Consider the following 17,875-nt stretch of genomic DNA (forward strand, 5'->3'; position numbering starts at 1 on the left):
AAGTTTTGGCTTCAGTAAATTTTATAAGAGAAATAAAAGTAAGACCTTCCCATCTCTGTCAATCACATTCATTCAAAATAATAGCACTCTCCAGGACCGGGGGTTGTGGGGAGGGAAGGGGCTGAGGAGAAGGTAATGTCATGAATTGTTCCCCTGCAGCTGGTATTTCTCAGTAATAACTGTACATACAAAACAAAAGATCTCTTCAGAAAGCCAGGGACAGACACAGAGGCCAACAAGAAGAGATCATTATAATCATATTTTAGAGATCAAACAGCTTGAATTACATTTGCTTGAGCCCAGTTAGGTTTCCTGATTGTTTCAAAAAGAACATAGCAATTTAGTGTACCCTACCATAAGAATATAATATAATGGCAAACATACATAATATTATCTCCAGGCATCTACCATGTAGCAGGTTTGTTATCTTCGACTTCTTCTCTTCCACAGTGCTGGGGATAAAAGATATTCTAACACAGGGAGGCAGTATAGCACAGTGGTTAAGAGCATAGGCTTGGCATCGCATCAGGATAGAGTTCCAGCTTTGCCTCTTACTACTATGTTACCTTGGGCAAGTTTCTTAACCTCCCCAAAGGCTCAGTTTCTTCAACTGCTAAACAGAAGTTGGGATTTATCTACTTGGTGGTTATGGTAAGAATTGAGAGAGAGAACACACGTAAAACATTGAGCACAGTACCTGGCCTGCAGAGAGGACTTAGTAAGTGTTTGCATTTAGAGTCAATAAATGTCTGAATAAACAAATACTTTGTTTTTCCCTAGACCTCTCATTTTCTATCCTCATTCTACCCCCAATCTAAGCAAAAAGGAGGGAAGTATTTGGAAGTCATTGCAGCATGTTCGTCATGTGATATTGCTAAAAAGGAATGAGATAACTGACTTGCTAGGCTTGGTTTTGCTGTTGGATCAAAGGCCTGCACACGGCTGCGCTCCTGCAAAGGACTCTTCCCCTCTCTCTTTCTAACGTGTCCCCTTTACAGCTGCAGGACTCCAGTACACAGCAGCCACCATGACTGTTCACGGGGAGATGAGTATCACGTGTAAGCAATCAGTCGGCTCCCATCCAGGAAGTAAGGCTTACAAAACGTTTATCCAGACACTAGTCTTCTGGGACAAAAGTCCACAGTGCTATCCACAGGCAGGTATTGGGAGTCGGACCAGGAGGCTTCCGGGAAAACAGTCTTGTCCTTTTTTATTAAATAGACAAAAATGTGAAATGTGCCTAGCTTTAGAGCTTGGCCAGTTCTCTAAGATGTTTCCTTAACTGTCTATAACTTCTTCAAAACAACATTAAGAATGACCACACACTGGGGCTGGGCGTGGTGGCTCACGCCTGTAATCCTAGCACTTTGGGAGGCCGAGGCGGGCAGATCATGAGGTCAGGAGTTGGAGACCATCCTGGCCAACATGGTGAAACTCCGTCTCTACTAAAAATACAAAAATTAGCTGGGTTTGGTGGCATACACCTGTAATCCCAACTACTTGGGAGGCTGAGTCAGGAGAATAGATCGAAGCCAGGAGGCAGAGATTGCAGTGAGCCAAGATCGTGCCACTGCACTCCAGCCTGGCAACAGAGCGAGACTCGGTCTCAAAAAAAAAAAAAAAAAAAGAATGACCACACACCACATAACCAGAAAAAAAAAAGAGAGGGGGGGGACTCTATTTCAGTCCACACGAACGATGAAATCAAGGAGGAATTTTACAATTACAGGTTTCCCTTGACAAAGGGGTTTTACGACTGCTTTGGCCTCAGAAGCGGGTGGTGCTTTCACTTGCAATGCCTTAAAAACTAAATGTTCACACCGGGGATAAGAAATCTGGTCACATGGAAAATCCAACTGCTGCTTCTAATGAGATGCTGTTAAAACCACATTTTAAAAATGCTTCCTAAAAGCATACAGAATGCATAAACATGAAGGTATTTGCCTGTGTCCGAAACTACAGAAGGGCTAAACAACACTGAGTTTCACTGGCCCAAAGCCAAGTGAAGCACTTCACCCTGACAGAAATTATAGTGCCGTCATTGTGTTGTAATAAGCCCCTATAAAATGGAGCATTGTGTTTCTGCTGAGTCTTGAACAGAAAATGAATCAGGATCTGGCATCCTTAGAGGAATGGGGAGAAGTGTATTTTTGCTTACAGAGAAGAGGATATTCACTAAGTTCCACGAAGTAAATGTTTTGCTCGTCTTTTTAAAAATTCTGCCTTTCAAAAGGAGCTATCTTTGACCCATATTTGAAAATGCTTATTATGTTCAGAAGATGTTGCCATCTTTTGCTCTATAAACTTTTAGAAAAGCACTAGCTGTTTGGTTTTGGAGTTGTGCTTCTTGTTGTTGTTGTTGTTGTTGTTGTTGTTGTTGTTGTTTTTGAGATGGAGTCTCACTCTGTCACCCAGGCTGGAGCACAATGGCACAATTTCAGCTCACTGCAACCTCCGCCTCCCAGGTTCAAGCAATTCTCCTGCCTCAGCCTCCCGAGTAGCTGGCACTGTAGGCACACACCATCACACCCAGCTAATTTTTTTGTATTTTTGGCAAAGATGAGGTTTCTCCATATTGCCCAGGTTGGTCTGGAATTCCTGAGCTCAAGCAATTCTCCCACCTCAGTGTCTCAAAGTGTTGGGATTACAGGTGTGAGCCACTGCACCTGGCTGTTCCCACGTTTTTAAGACTCAACTGTTACATGGAAAATAAGCTCAGGTACATATGCTCAAGTGCAGAAAGGTAAGCCTGGTAAAAACTAATAATAGCCCTAGTGCAAAAAGACTCAGGTAGGCTGTCATTATGAAAAGTTGGTTGCTAGTTGGAAAAGAACAAAGGTCATTGTAGTTCAACTTTTACATTTTTATTTTTGTTTTTTGATTCCCTGGAATTGTATAATGTGGTGCTTTAGGCTAGATAGGGCCTACAGTTATTTTTTTTTTACCCTGATAAAATACTGTTATGGTTACTACTACCTAGCCCAATCCTACTCTTCCCCTATTTCAATACTCCAAAGCATTTGTTTTGAAAACTTCATAAAAATCTAATTTTTATCAACTGACATATGTTCCAAATTGATTTTACTGAGAGCCTAAGCCTCTAATCTCTATTAACTTTTAGGTTCTTTTTGCCTTCAACCCAGAAGTTGATGTGTCCACTAGAATGGAAGGCAAGAAATAGCCAATGACATATATACATACATACATACATACATATATATATATATATATATGGATAGCTGTACCTTTGAGGAAACAGCAATAATTATAGCTATCCCTCATCAAGTATTATAGTAGGCACCTTGCTAAAGGCTTTAAAACGTGATCTCCTTTAATCCATGCAACACTTTTTGAAGTAGAATCTATTATCTTCATTTTACAGAAGAGAAAATTAGGACTTAAGCAACTTGCCCAGGGTCATAGATCTAACAAATCAGAGAGCCAAGAGTGAAATCAGGCCAAATTAACATCCATTACACAATGCTGTCTCCCAAGCTCCAAGTCTGTTTACCCTGGGCAAATATTACACTTAGATTTCAAAAGCAAAGGGAAAAGAGGGAAGTGGATGCTTCTAAATGGGAGAGAAGCAAATGGAAAATTTTGTGGGTATTTATTCAACTACAAAGTTTATTAAGGGACAAACACACTGTATGAGATCGTTGCAGGATTGCAGTGCAGTTCCTGTCTTCACAGAGCTAACATTAACTGGAAAGACACCTAAGAATATAAGTCAAAATTTTAAAAGTGCTCCAATAGAGGTATACCCAAAGTATTGTGTGTAGGGGCATAAAGAAAAAAGAGATTTTTTCTGACTACTTGACAAACAGTTGGATAGACTTGTTTTGCCTTCTGATCATTACTATCACATTCATTTAATCTACTCATTAAGAACATCTGACACCTGTTTGCCAAAATTAACGCATAGTAATTCTGAATATTTGAAGACTTTCAAGTCAGTGAACTGAAAAATCTGCTTCTATGCTCTCAGATGTTATTAGTAGCAATGAAAGCTGGTAAAATATATATATTACATATATACATGTATATAAATATTTATATATAAAATAAGGTTTTAGAAAGCAAGCCAGTTTTGGAAAAGCAAATCAGAAACATGAATCAGACTTCTAGGAATTTATCTACTTTACTGATAAGCTCTTTGGGTAAAGTGTTAATTCAGCCCTTGCGTATTATAATAATAAACTGGAAACAACCTAATGTCCATCAGTTGGGGATTAATTAAATTCTGGCACATCCATACAATGGGTTGCTCTGCAGTTGCCAAAAAGAATTTAACACTCATTAAAGGAAAGAAAATCTCCATGGCAGATTGTTGAATAAAAGCAAACTACAAAAGAATATGATAACATTTACATTAAAAATATATATGTATACATATATACACACATACACACACACGCACACATATCATGGATAAAGTAAATGCATAGAAAGATATCAGGAAGGATGTTTTTGAACATGTCAACATTGGGAATTAGGATAACTTTATTTCTTAATACTTTTCTGCTTCTTGAATTTTATGCATCAATTTATTATTTTGGTAATCAGAAAAGAAAAACAGGAAAACCATTATTTTGGGAAGAGGAGGAAATGTAGCTCCTTTCAGAGTTAAATATTACAAAATTATATGTTCCAGAAATAATATTTCAAAATATATTTCTATTGAAGTAGTAGTAACTCACTTTGAACAAAACCTTTTATTCATCAAATAATAGATTTGAATCTACTTTGTGGATTTGTCATAATCAGAAAATCATAACCATGTTGATAGAGGCAGGAGGCAGAAAAATACCTAGGCAGATGGGATGGGCCCCTGGTGAAAACTCACCTTCAAGCCAAAAACACCCTGAAGCCTGAAAGACCAGGCTGCTGGTTCCAGATGAAACTCATGACCCAGAGTGAGAATTTCTATTCCTGTTTGCCAACACTTTCCCAATTCATTCTTTCCAAATAATGCCTTCTAATCAATTGAATGTTATCTTTTCCAATACTGCCTATGGGCCACCCCTCCCCCATCCTGTGCCAATAAAAACCCTAGACTGAGCCACACTAAGAGAGACCACCGACTTTGGGTGGTAGAACCACCCTTGCAGCTCTCCTCCCTGAGAGCGATTTCGTCACTTAATAAAACTCTTCTCCACCCTTCTCACCAGTTGATTGTCAGTCTGATCTCATTCTTCTTGGACACAGGACAAGAACTTGGGACCCCAGTGAACACCAGTACGAAGAAGGCAGTAACAGTGTAGCCCCCCACACCCCCACCAGCACCCTGTGGTTGCCCTCACATGACAGGAAGCAGTGGCAGAGCAGGCCAGGCCTGGAACCGTGGACCCAGTTCATCCAGCTGCAGACTGCAGGACTACAAGAGCTGTTAGCATGCCATAACACCCTTTCTGGGGCTTTGGGATTGTGGCCTTCCTTGTTTGGGCACCACTATGTTCCCCTCATCAGGACACTGGACTCCACCACAGGAGTTTGCTTGCAAAACACCTGGTCCAGCCGCAAGCCCTACACAGAGCCTACTCCTGTGCCGGTACTTCGAGCGGCTGGCCAGGCCTGCACTCGCTTGCTCACACACCCTCCTCCCACCAGGGGCTGAGTGCACAGTTGCAGTGACCACGGGATCCATGCTGGAGTGTAAGCCAGGTACAGCCCGGTTGGTTGAGTGGGCGGGGCACCTGTTGTTGCCAGCCCAGGCCTAGCAAGGTCCAGGCAGGGGCATGGCTGGCTAGAGGTCTCCGGGTGGCAAAGTGGCTGAGAAAAATTTTGCATCAATGTCAAATCTTATGAACATGAAGTTGGACTTGACTATCTTGCTCAATGTAGAGAAACAGTCAAAAAGAGCCAAAAGTTCCATGTAGCATAAGAAGCATATTCCAGCAGAGAAAATCATAGGTCTATTCTTTTTGAGTCTACTCTAGAGGCAACAAGGAATATCACTAACTTTAGGGGCCTTTCTAAGATGATTCTGCTAATTTGTAACCTGGCTTCAGCCAAAGAGCCCAAGTAGCTGGAAGAAAAATGCTATACTTTTGTTCTCCCTTTCTTCTTTCTTTATCAGTGATTCTATGTTTACAAATTAAATAACAAGAGAATCCAAAAAGCATTCCCAACTTTGCATGCATTATAATACACATCTCCAAAACCACTTCCACTAAGGAAGTAGGAATTATGGACTCATTTAATCAATAATATAACGAAACATCTTTTTTTTATTTGTTTATATTTTTTTCTGAGACAGAGTCTCGCTCTGTCACCCAGGCTGGAGTGCAGTAGCGCGATCTGGGCTCACTGCAAGCTCCGCCTCCTGGGTTCACGCCATTCTCCTGCCTCAGCCTCCTCAGTAGCTGGGACTACAGGCGCACACCACCACGCCCGGCTAATTTTTTCTAATTTTTAGTAGAGATGGGGTTTCACCGTGTTAGACAGGATGGTCTCAATCTCCTGACCTCGTGGTCTGCCCACTTTGGCCTCCCAAAGTGCTGGGATTACAGGCGTGAGCCGCTGCGCCCGGCCAAGAAACATCATTTTCTTTAGGTTATATGAGTCAGATTGCTGACTGATGAAAGGAACCAATTTGCACAAAGATCCCTAGACTTTTTTTCCTCTGTGCAAAATTAGGCCTCTTCCATGGCTAACATTCTAAGATTCTATTATTTACAGTTCTAGAAAATGTGCAATTGAGGGCATGGTTCTCAATAGATGATATTTCGGAATAGAACTTATTCCAATTACTGGGATACGCTGATTATATTAGGAGTATGTGTTTTTGTTGCATTCTTGTCATTACTAAAAAAGAATAACTATCAATTTCTAAAAAATAATCAAGTGGATTTGATGTAAACAATCTCATGCCAAGTGCTGAGATTTAATGAAAACATATGTAACTCAGTAGTGAGAAGTATAGAAAAAAAAATTTATGGTGGAGAAGAATGAAGGAAAAAAATGTTTTTAAAAATGAAAAGTGTAGAAAGAGGAACTTAACTTTTTTTTTTTTTTTTGAGACGAGGCTCACACTGTCGCTGAGGCTGGAGTCCAGTGGCACAATTCGGAGCAACCTCTGCCTCCCGGGTTCAAGCAATTCTCCTGCCTCAGCCTCCCAAATAGCTGAGATTACAAGCATCCGCCACCACACCTGGCTAATTTTGTATTTTTAGAAGAGACGGAGTTTCACTATGTTGGTCAGGCTGGTCTCGAACTCTTGCTTGTGATCCGCCCTTCTCAGCCTCCCAAAGGGCTGGAAGGCACTACAGGTGTGAGCCAACACACTCGGCCCTTAATTATTATTATTATTATTTTTTATGAATTAAACTGAGAAGTAACCAGAAAAGGGAAAAACAGTCTCTATAACCAAAATGATATAGAGGTTTGTGCAATTCATACTTTAGTATTAATTTCCTAAATTGCCCCCAGATACTTCTTGGTCAGTTTGAACAATTCCTACCACCTTTCAAATAAGTGATATATCATCCACAACTTCCAAAATAAGTAAGGTGCTTAACTCTCATACACATATGTGAGGCTAAAAAACAAATCATTTTCCATGAGAGCATATAATTTTCACGTTGCCCTAGGGCCAAAATGATAAGAATGTTCTCAGGCTCTCAAATAGTTTAAGGTCGCCCTTTTACGAAGGTTAAATGTTTGATTCTTTTTTTTTTTTTTTTTTTTTTGAGACAGAGTCTCGCTTTTGTTGCCCAGGCTGGAGTGCAATGGCACGATCTCGGCTCAGTGCAACCTCCGCCTCCCAGGTTCAAGCAATTCTTCTGCCTCATCCTCCCAAGTAGCTGGTATTACAGGCATGCACCACCACACTTGGTGAATTTTTTGTATTTTTAGTAGAGACAGGGTTTCTCCATGTTGGTCAGGCTGGTCTCAAACTCCCTATATCAGGTGATCCGCCCGTCTTGGCCTCCCAAAGTGCTGGGATTACAGGCGTGAGCCACTGTGCCCGGCCCAAATATTTGATTCTTTGACAGTAGGAAATTTCTAGAAGTTTCTCCAACAGTAAATCCTCACTGTATTTTCATCCAGGATCTAAAAAAGAATAACATTATTGGACATTCTGAAAATTAAATGGAGAGGAAGCCGGTTGTTGCACAGAAGTGCAGTGGGGAGCTGGGCATGGTGGCACGCCTTGTAGTCCCAGATATTCAGGAGGCTCACGCAGAAGGATCACTTGAGCCCAGGAGTTCAAGACCAGCCTGAGCAACATAGTGGGACCCCATCTTTTTCAAAAACTACATTTTAACAAAGTGTGGTGGGCTAGGAGACCAGTAGATTTGACATGATCTTGGGCAATTCACTCAGCCTCTGAGCTCTACTATCTTAAACTTCAATAGCCTCTTTTCAGAATTACGTTCAGAATAGAGTTGGAATGATCTTATTTCAACACCTGGCCCTGTTATTTACCAAGCGTGTATGAATTTCAGCAAACTTACCCTTTTTTTTGAGACGGAGTCTCGCTGTGTCGCCCAGCCTGGAGTGCAGTGGCGCCATCTCGGCTCACCGCAAGCTCTGCCTCCCAGGTTCACAAGATCCTCCTGCCTCAGCCTCCCGAGTAGCTGGGACTACAGGCGCCCACCACCACGCCCGGATAATTTTTTGTATTTTCAGTAGAGACAGAATTTCACCGTGTTAGCCAGGATGGTCTCGATCTTCTTGAGAAGTGACAGCCTGCTGGCAGTCCTCACAGCCCTCGCTCGCTCTCGGTGCCTCCTCTGCCTGGGCTCCCACTTTGGCGGCACTTGAGGAGCCCTTCAGCCTGCCGCTGCACTGTGGGAGTCCCTTTGTGGGCTGGTCAAGGCGGAGCCGGCTCCCTCAGCTTGAGGGGAGGTGTGGAGGGAGAGGCACGGGCGGGAACCAGGGCTGCGCACGGTGCTTGTGGGCTGGCGCGAGTTCCAGGTGGGCGTGGGCTTGGTGGGCCCCGCTCTTGGAGCGGTCAGCCAGCCCCGCCGGTCCCTGGCAGTGAGGGGCTTAGCACCTGGGCCAGCAGCTGCTGTGCTCAGTTTCTCGCCGGGCCTTAGCTGCCTTCTCGCTGGGCCTTAGCTGCCTTCCTGCAGGGCAGGGCTCGGGACATGCAGCCCGCCATGCCTGAGCCTCCCCCGCCAGACTCCGTGGGCTCCTGTGCGGCCCCAGCCTCCCCAACCAGCGCTGCCCCCTGCTCCATGGTGCCCAGTCCCATCACCACCCAAGGGCTGAGGAGTGCGGGCACATGGCAGCGGGGGACTGTAGGCAGCTCCACCTGCGGCCCCAGTGCAGGATCCACTAGGTGAAGGCAGCTGGGCTCCTGAGTCTGGTGGGGACTTGGAGAACCTTTATGTCTAGCTAAGGGATTGTAAATACACCAATCAGCGCTCTGTATCTAGCTCAAGGTTTGTAAACGCACCAATCAGCACCCTATGTCTAGCTCAGGGTTTGTGAATGCACCAATCCACACTGTGTATCTAGCTACTGTGGTGGGGACTTGGAGAACCTTTGTGTCTAGCTCAGGGATTGTAAATGCACCAATCAGCGCCCTGTCAAAACAGACCACTCGGATCTCTGTAAAATGGACTAATCAGCAGGATGTGGGTGGGGCCAGATAAGAGAATAAAAGCAGGCTGCCCAAGCCCCAGTGGCAACCTGCTTGGGTTCTGTTCCACACTGTGGAAGCTTTGTTGTTTTGCTCTTTGCAATAAATCCTGCTGCTGCTCACTCTTTGGGTCCACACTGCTTTTATGAGCTATAACACTCCCCACGAAGGTCTGCAGTTTCACTCTTGAAGCCAGCGAGACCACAAGCCCACCGGGAGGAACGAACAACTCCAGACGCCCCGCCTTAAGAGCTTTAACACTCACCGCCAAGGTCTGCAGCTTCACTCCTGAGCCAGCGAGACCACGAACCCACCAGAAAGGAAGAAACTCCGAACATCAGAAGGAACAAACTCCGGACATGCCGCCTTTAAGAACTGTAACACTCACCGCGAGGGTCCCCAGCTTCATTTTTGAAGTCAGTGAGACCAAGAACCCACAAATTCTGGACACATCTTGACCTCCTGATCTGCCCACCTCAGCCTCCCAAAGTGCTGGGATTACAGGCGTGAGCCACCGAGCCTGGCCACCCTTTTTAAGTCTATCTTCTCGTCTACAAAAATGGAATACGAATATCCACTCTTTCAAACTATGAAACTACTACAAGAAAAAATTAGAAAAAGCTCCAGAACATTGGTCTGGGCAAAAAGTCCTTGAGCAAAATCCCACAAAAGCACAGGCAACCAAAGCAAAAAATGGACAAACGGGATCACATCAAGTTAAAAAGCTTGTGCACAGCAAAGGAAACAATCAACAAAGTGAAGAGACAACCCACAGAATGGGAGAAAATATTTGCAAACTACCCATCTGAGAAGGGATTAATAACCCTTATATATAAGAAGCTGAAACAACTCTATAGGAAAAAATCCAATAATCCAATCAAAAATAGGCAAAATATTTGAACAGACATTTTTCAAAAGAAGACATATAAATGGCAAACAGAAACAGGAAAAGGTGCAACAACACTGATCATCAGAGAAATGCAAATCAAAACTACAAGGAGATATCATCTCACCCCAGTTAAAATGGCTTATATACAAAAGACGGGCAATAACAAATGCTGGTGAAGACGTGGAGAAAACAGAGCCCTCATACACTGTGTACAACCACTATGGAGAACAGTTTGGAGGTTCCTCAAAAAACTAAAAATTGAGCTACCATATGATCCAGCAATCCCACTGCTGAATATATACCCAAAAGAAAGGAAATTGGGGCCAAGCGCAGTGGCTCACGCCTGTAATCCCAGCACTTTGGGAGGCCGAGGCAGGCAGATCATGAGGTGAGGAGATCGAGACCATCCTGGCTAACATGGTGAAACCCAATCTCTACTAAAAATAAAAAAAATTAGCCAGGCGTGGTGGCAGGTGCTGGGACTCCCAAGTAGTCCCAGCTACTTGGGAGGCTGACGCAGGAGAATGGCATGAACCCGGGAGGCGGAGCTTGCAGTAAGCTGAGATCGAGTCACTGTACTCCAGCCTGGGCAACACAGCAAGACTCCGTCTCAAAAAAAAAAAAAAAAAAGGGAAATCAGTATATCAAAGAGATATCTGTTTGTTGCAGCACTGTTCACAATAGCCAAGATTTAGAAATAACCTAAGTGTCCATTAACAGATGAACGGATAAAGAAAATGTGGTACTCATACACAATGGAATACTATTCAGCTATAAAAAAAGATGAGAGCCATTCATTTGCAACAACAAGGATGGAACCAGAGATCATTATGTTAAGTGAAATAAGCCAGGCAAAGAAAGACAAACATTGCATGTTCTCACTTATTTGTGGGATCGAAAAATCAAAACAATTGAACTCATGAACATACAGAGTAGAAGGATGGTTACCAGAGGCTGGGGTTGAGGGGGGAGTGGGGAGCTGAGGGGAGGTGAGGATGGTTAACGGATACCAAAAAATAGTTAGAAAGAATGAATGTGTCCTACTATTTGATAGCACAACACAGCGACTATAGTCAATAATAACTTAATTGTACATTTTAAAATAGCTTAAAAGAGTATAACTGGATTGCTTGTAACTCAAAGCATAAATGCTTGAGGGGATGGATACCCAATTTACTCTGATGTGCTTATTTCACATTCTATGCCTATATCAAAACATCTCAGGTACTCCACAAATACATACACCTACTATGTACCCACAAAAATTAAAAATTAAAAGAAAAAAAAGAAAATGGTTGGGCACAGTGGCTCACACTTGTAATTCCAGCACTTTGGGAGGCCGAGGTGGGCAGATAACTTTAGCTCAGGTGTTCAAGACCAGCCTGGGCAACATGGTGAAACCCTATCTCTACAAAAAATGTAAAAATTAACTGGGTGTGGTCAAGCACTCCTGTAGTTCCAGCTACTCGGGAGGCTAGGGTGGGAGGATCGCTTGAGCCCAGGAGGTTGAGGCTGCAGTGAGCCATGATCCCACCACTGCACTCCAGCCTGTCGCAAAAAAAAAAAAATACCCACTCCACAGAGTTGTTGATAATTATATAAGAAATTATATAATACACAGATAGAAGGTGCTTAATAAATGTTAGCTCCCTTCCTCCCCACCTCTCCTTTTCTGCATCCCTGTCCTATTTCTTTAGAAATTAGTTTTAACACTTTATAATATCTTTAAAATATGATGATTTTAGTTCACTTTAAAAACTTTTGTATTGAGGTATAATTTACACACAATAAAGTATGTAAAGTATAAAAATGAGAATTTTATATACGTGTATACACCCATGTAATCACCACTCAGAGCCAAATATAGAATATTTATTTATAGCATCCTCCCGGATATTCCTGCACGCCACATCCAACCAACACCCCTCCAAAGGTAACCATTATTCTGCCTTCACTATTATTACTAAAGTATTTTTAAATTATGTCAAAAATAAATGACAGTATATCTATACCAAGGAATAAAAAAGCAGTAGTTAAAGGAAGTAGAGCTATACATGCAAACATGGAAATATCCCAAGATATATTGTTCTGTATTACTAAGGTAATTGAAAATTAATAACAGAAATGCTAATGGAAAGAGGTAGATAGAAAGGAGGTAGATGGAAAGGAGAACAGAAATATGATGGGTAAAGCTCTTTTAGTCTTTTTGAAATCTTCATTAAGGCTGGGCGAGGTGGCTCAGACCTGTAATCCCAGCACTTTGGGAGGCCTAGGCTAGTGGATCACTTGAGGTCAGGAGCTGGGGACCACCCTGGCCAACATGGTGAAACCTTGTCTCTACAAAAAACAAAACAAAACAAAACAAAGAAAATTAGCTGGGTGTGGTGGTGCATGCCTGTAGTCCCACCTACTTGGGAGGCTGGGGCGGGAGAATTGCTTGAACCCAGGAGGCGGAGGTTGAGTGAGCCAAGATCACACCACTGCACTCCAGCCTGGGGGACAGAGTAAGACTCTGTCTCGGCCAGGCGGGGTGGCTCACGCCTGTAATCCCAGCACTTTGGAAGGCTGAGGCGGGCAGATCACAAGGTCAGGAGTTCAAGACCAGCCTGACCAACATAGTGAAACCCCATCTCTACTAAAAATACAAAAATTAGCCGGGTGTGTTGGCACGTGCCTGTAGTCCCAGCTACTTGGGAGGCTGAGGCAGGAGAATCGCTTGAACCTGGGAGACAGAGGTTGCAGTGAGCCAAGACCATGTCACTGCACTGCAGCCTGGGTGACAGAGTAAGACTTCATCTCAAAAAAAAAAAAAAAAAAAAATCCTTACTAAGCATGCCTTCACTTTGTGGCAGAAGTATCCAAACTGAATTCAGTCACCTAAATTGGAAGCATAGCAGGAATCATTGAGAGACCACATATTTACAGAAACAAATGTACTCCTCCCTCTCTAACTTGGACACCACCACATCCTGAGCTGAAACTCTTCATAATTCTTGCGGGGCTCCACCTTTTCTATCGCCAGCCAAAGGGCCAAAATGAAAGAGAGGCCTGCGGGTTCAGATCATTGCAGCTTTGCTGTACAATAATATAGATGCCAGCGCTGGAGTTTATCCGACTCTTCCCAAAAGTCACAACCAAATATAGTTTCTCCTGAGATGTAGTGAATAAGCCTGGCCTAAAAGATTGTGGTGGTCAAAACCAACCTAATAGGACAAGGCCTTACCTAGAAAGTTCTGAACCGATCTAATTTGCATCTAAACCTTCAAACTAACTTTTTGTTAATGTCTGGATTTAAATAGTAAACAACTAAATGAGTTCAAATGAAGAGGAAACAACAGGTTTATTTTCAAACTTACACAAACGGTATCTGAAACACCTTCACACTCCCTTTGCAAATCAATGTGAATGAATGGGTGGGCACACAGCAGTTGCACTTTAATCCATTTTCTTTTTCAGTTGCCAGCACAGGCTTGAGAGCCTCCTTGTTAACAATTCTCACAGCCCAAACCCTTCTCCAGTGCAATGTAAGCTTCTTTCCTCTTGTCCTGTTGTTTGTGGAGATGAGAAACAACCGACGTTTTTCTGTTAATGACCCTTCAAATCAGTTGGACCTTTCCTCTCTAAGCTAACTAACCCTACAGCTTTCTGGCCTTTCCTCATAGCCTTTATTTTCCAAGCCTTAATTACATTTTTGCTCTTCTCTGGAGCTCTGCCAGTTCCCCACATCCTCCTTAAAGGGGAGACACAGAGTAGCCACAGTTGAGGTCAGACCAGTGCTGGGAAAAGCTGACAAGCCACTTCCTGCCCTTTGACTTTTATGCGTCCCACTATCTTACTGACTTTATAAATAAACAGCACTCATTGAACTAATTCTAGCACGGCTGTCATTCAAGCTGAAGCCCACCTTTCCCATCTTGCATCTCAGCATTTTGATTTTGTCATGTAAATTTTTTGTGCTTACCACTTTTGAGCTTTTCTAATTCAAAATGTCTCACCCAACGAATTGTCTAAGCCACTTTACATGTGATCCCTCCTTTCTCTACTTCCTCACAAAAACTTTTGTAAATTCAGGAAGTGCCTTTCCAGAAGCCAAGCCAGTGATCAAAATCTACTGAGATTTCCTCTCTCCCAACAACATCCCCAAGGCAAGTATTGCTGACACTGTGGTAATAAAAACTACCGTTTATTATGCCAGGAAGTGTGGCATACATTATTTCATTCATTCCTCACAACAACCAATCTTATTACCCTTATTTTATTGAACAATTTGAGGTTAGCTAGATTAAGTAATTTGCTGTAGCCACAGAGCAAGCAAGTGCTGGATTCAAATATGAGCCTCTCTGCCCCTGAACTCACTGTGCCACAATGTCGCAAAATCAGTGCTCACTGGCATTTGGATGTAATCCACTAGGCAAATGTGACTCCACTTGTGAAGTCTATGCTCTCTCCTTTGGAGGTGGAACATCTTTCTCCTGCCCTTGAGTGTCAAAACTCCAGGTTCTCTGGGCTTTTGGACTCTAGGACTTGCACCAGCCACCTCCTAGGCACTTGGGCCTTCAACCTCAGATTGAGTTATACATAATCCAAGGCCTTCAGACTTGGATTAAGTCATGCTATTGGCTTCCCTGGTTCTTCAGCTTGCAAATGGTCTATCATTGGAATTGTAATGGAGCCAAGTTCCCCTAATAAATCCCTTATCCTATCTCTCTTTCTCTTTTTCTTTCTCTTTCTCTCTCTCTCTTTCTCTTTTTCTTTCTCTCTCTCTCTTTCTCTTTCTTTCTCTCTCTCTCTTTCTCTTTCTCTTTCTGTCTATATATATGCAAATTATATATACTATATAACTGATTATATATAATATATAAAAATCATATATATTTATAACATAATTTTTACAGAAATTATATTTTAATATATAATTATATAATTTTTATATTTATATATAATCAGTTATATATAAAATGTATAATACATAAATATAGGCCAGATGCAGTGAGTGGCTCACAACTGTAATCCCAAAACTTTAGGAGGCCGAGGCGGGTGGATCACGAGGCCAGAAGTTCGAGACCAGGCTGGCCGACATGGTGAATCCATGTCTCTACTAAAAATACAAAAATTAGCTGAGCGTGGTGGCATGCGTCTGTGGTTCCAGCTACTCAGAAAGCTGAGGCAGGAGAAGTGCTGAACCTGGGAGACGGAGGTTGCAGTGAGCTGAGATCAGGCCACTGCACTCCAGCCTGTGCAACAGAGCAAGACTCCAACTCAAATAAAAAAATAAATAAATATATTTATAATATACTTATAAACACTCATAAATATGCTTATAAGTATATATTTATAATATAATATAGCATTTTGTGTCTGCTTCCTGTAGGATGCAGTGGTAACCATTTGGTTGGGAACGTGAGTGATTTTTTGCCTTCTTTCTCCTGCTGCTTTTCTCCTCCCTTTTACTTTGCTGGTAGAGCGCAGTTATGGGGCAAGAAGAAGCAGCAGCTGAAGCCGTGGTGCTGGTATTGTAATAGAGATTTTGGTGATGAGAAGATCCTTATACAGCACCAAAAAGCAAAGCATTTTAAATGTCATATATGTCACAAGAAATTGTATCCAGGACCTGGCTTAGCTATTCATTGCATGCAGGTGCATAAAGAAATAATAGATGCTGTACTAAATGCAATACCTGGGATAACAGACATAGAATTGGAAATATATGGTATGGAAGGTATTCCAGAAAAAGACATGGATGAAGGACGACGACTTCTTGAACAGACACAAGAAAGTCAAAAAAAGAAAGAACAAGATGATTCTGATGAATATGATGACAACGACTCTGCAGGCTCAACTTCATTTCAGCCACAACCTATTCAATTTCAACAAGGTTATATTCCTCCAGTGGCACAGCCAGAACTGCCGCCAGTACCAGGAGCACCAGGAATGCCTCTAGGCATAACTCCATTAATGCCAGGTGTTCCTCCTCTGATGCCAGGAATGCCACCAATTATGCCAGCCATCCCACCTGGATTGCATCATCAAAGAAAATGCACACAGTCATTTTGCAGTGAAAGCATAATGATGCCAATGGGTGGAATATACCACCTGGACCAGGAATACCACTTCTAATGCCTGGAATGTCACCAGGTATCCCCTCCACTCCCCTGCCCCCATTCCACATCCTAGAATTCCTCCAGTGACCCAAACGCAGGCTGTTTCAGCGCCAGGTATTCTTAACAGACCACCTGCACCAACAGCAACTATACCTGCTCCACAGCCTCCAGTTACGAAGCCTCTTTTCTCCAGTGCTGGACAGGCTCAGGCAGCTGTCCAAGAACCTGTTGGTACAGATTTCAAACCCTTAAATAGTACCCCTGAAACAACTACAGCACCCCCAAAGCCTATATTCTCTGCTTATACACAGTCTACAGATTCAACCACTAGTACAACAAATAGTACTGCAGCTAAACCAGCAGCTTCAATAACAAGTAAGCCTGCTACACTTGTAACAACCAATGCAACCAGTAAGTTGATCCATCCAGTGAGGGTATATATCTGGAAGAGAGAAGGGCACAGTTACCTAGAGATCAACATAATCTTCTTCTGCAAGGAGAGGCCCCCATCAGTAATCCACCAGTTGGACCAATTGGAGGTATGATGCCACCATAGCCAGGCATCCCACAGCAACAAGGAGTGAGACCCCCAGTACCGTGTCATGGTCAGTATGGTGGTCATCATCAAGGCATGCCAGGATACCTTCCTGGTGCTATCCCCCCATATGGGCAGGGACTGCCAACAGTGCCCCCATACTAGGGTGGGCCTCCTCGACCTCCAATGGGAATGAGACCTGTAATGCTGCAAGGTGGCCGATACTGATCTTACCTCATCCAGTCTAATAGGTTTGGAGATTAAACCTTTTCTCAACTTGTGCTGTTTATTTATTTATTTTTATTTATTTTTTTTTTTTGAGATGGAGTCTCGCTCTGTCGCCCAGGCTAGAGTGCAGTGGCGCGATCTCGGCTCACTGCAAGCTCTGCCTCCCGGGTTCACGCGGTTCTCCTGCCTCAGCCTCCGGAGTAGCTGGGACTACAGGCGCCCGCCACCACGACCAGCTAATTTTTTGTATATTTAGTAGAGATGGGGTTTCACCGTGTTAGCCAGGATGGTCTTGATCTCCGGCCCTCGTGATCCGCCCGCCTCGGGCTCCCAAAGTGCTAGGATTACAGGCGTGAGCCACCGCACCCGGCCTAACTTGTGCTGTTTATATAGCCAAGCTTCCATCAATAAGGCTTCATTGTGACTTTAACAAATATTATCTTCCCACATACCAGGAACTATTGGACATTGATTTTACATGGGAAAAATTATGTGGAATAATAAAGCAGGAACTTTTCCTGAAGTTGCAA

The 17,875-nt window shown here is 43.0% G+C and overlaps 1 pseudogene; it reads left to right on the forward strand.

The window, feature by feature from the left end:
• The first annotated feature begins 1,027 nt into the window (after window positions 1–1,027).
• LOC116809490 (BUB3-interacting and GLEBS motif-containing protein ZNF207-like) lies at window positions 1,028–17,345 on the forward strand (annotated as a pseudogene).
• The last annotated feature ends 530 nt before the right edge of the window (window positions 17,346–17,875 follow it).

This window comes from Hylobates moloch, unplaced genomic scaffold (genome assembly GCF_009828535.3).
Source record: "Hylobates moloch isolate HMO894 unplaced genomic scaffold, HMol_V3 SCAFFOLD_1, whole genome shotgun sequence".
Lineage (NCBI taxonomy): Eukaryota > Metazoa > Chordata > Mammalia > Primates > Hylobatidae > Hylobates > Hylobates moloch.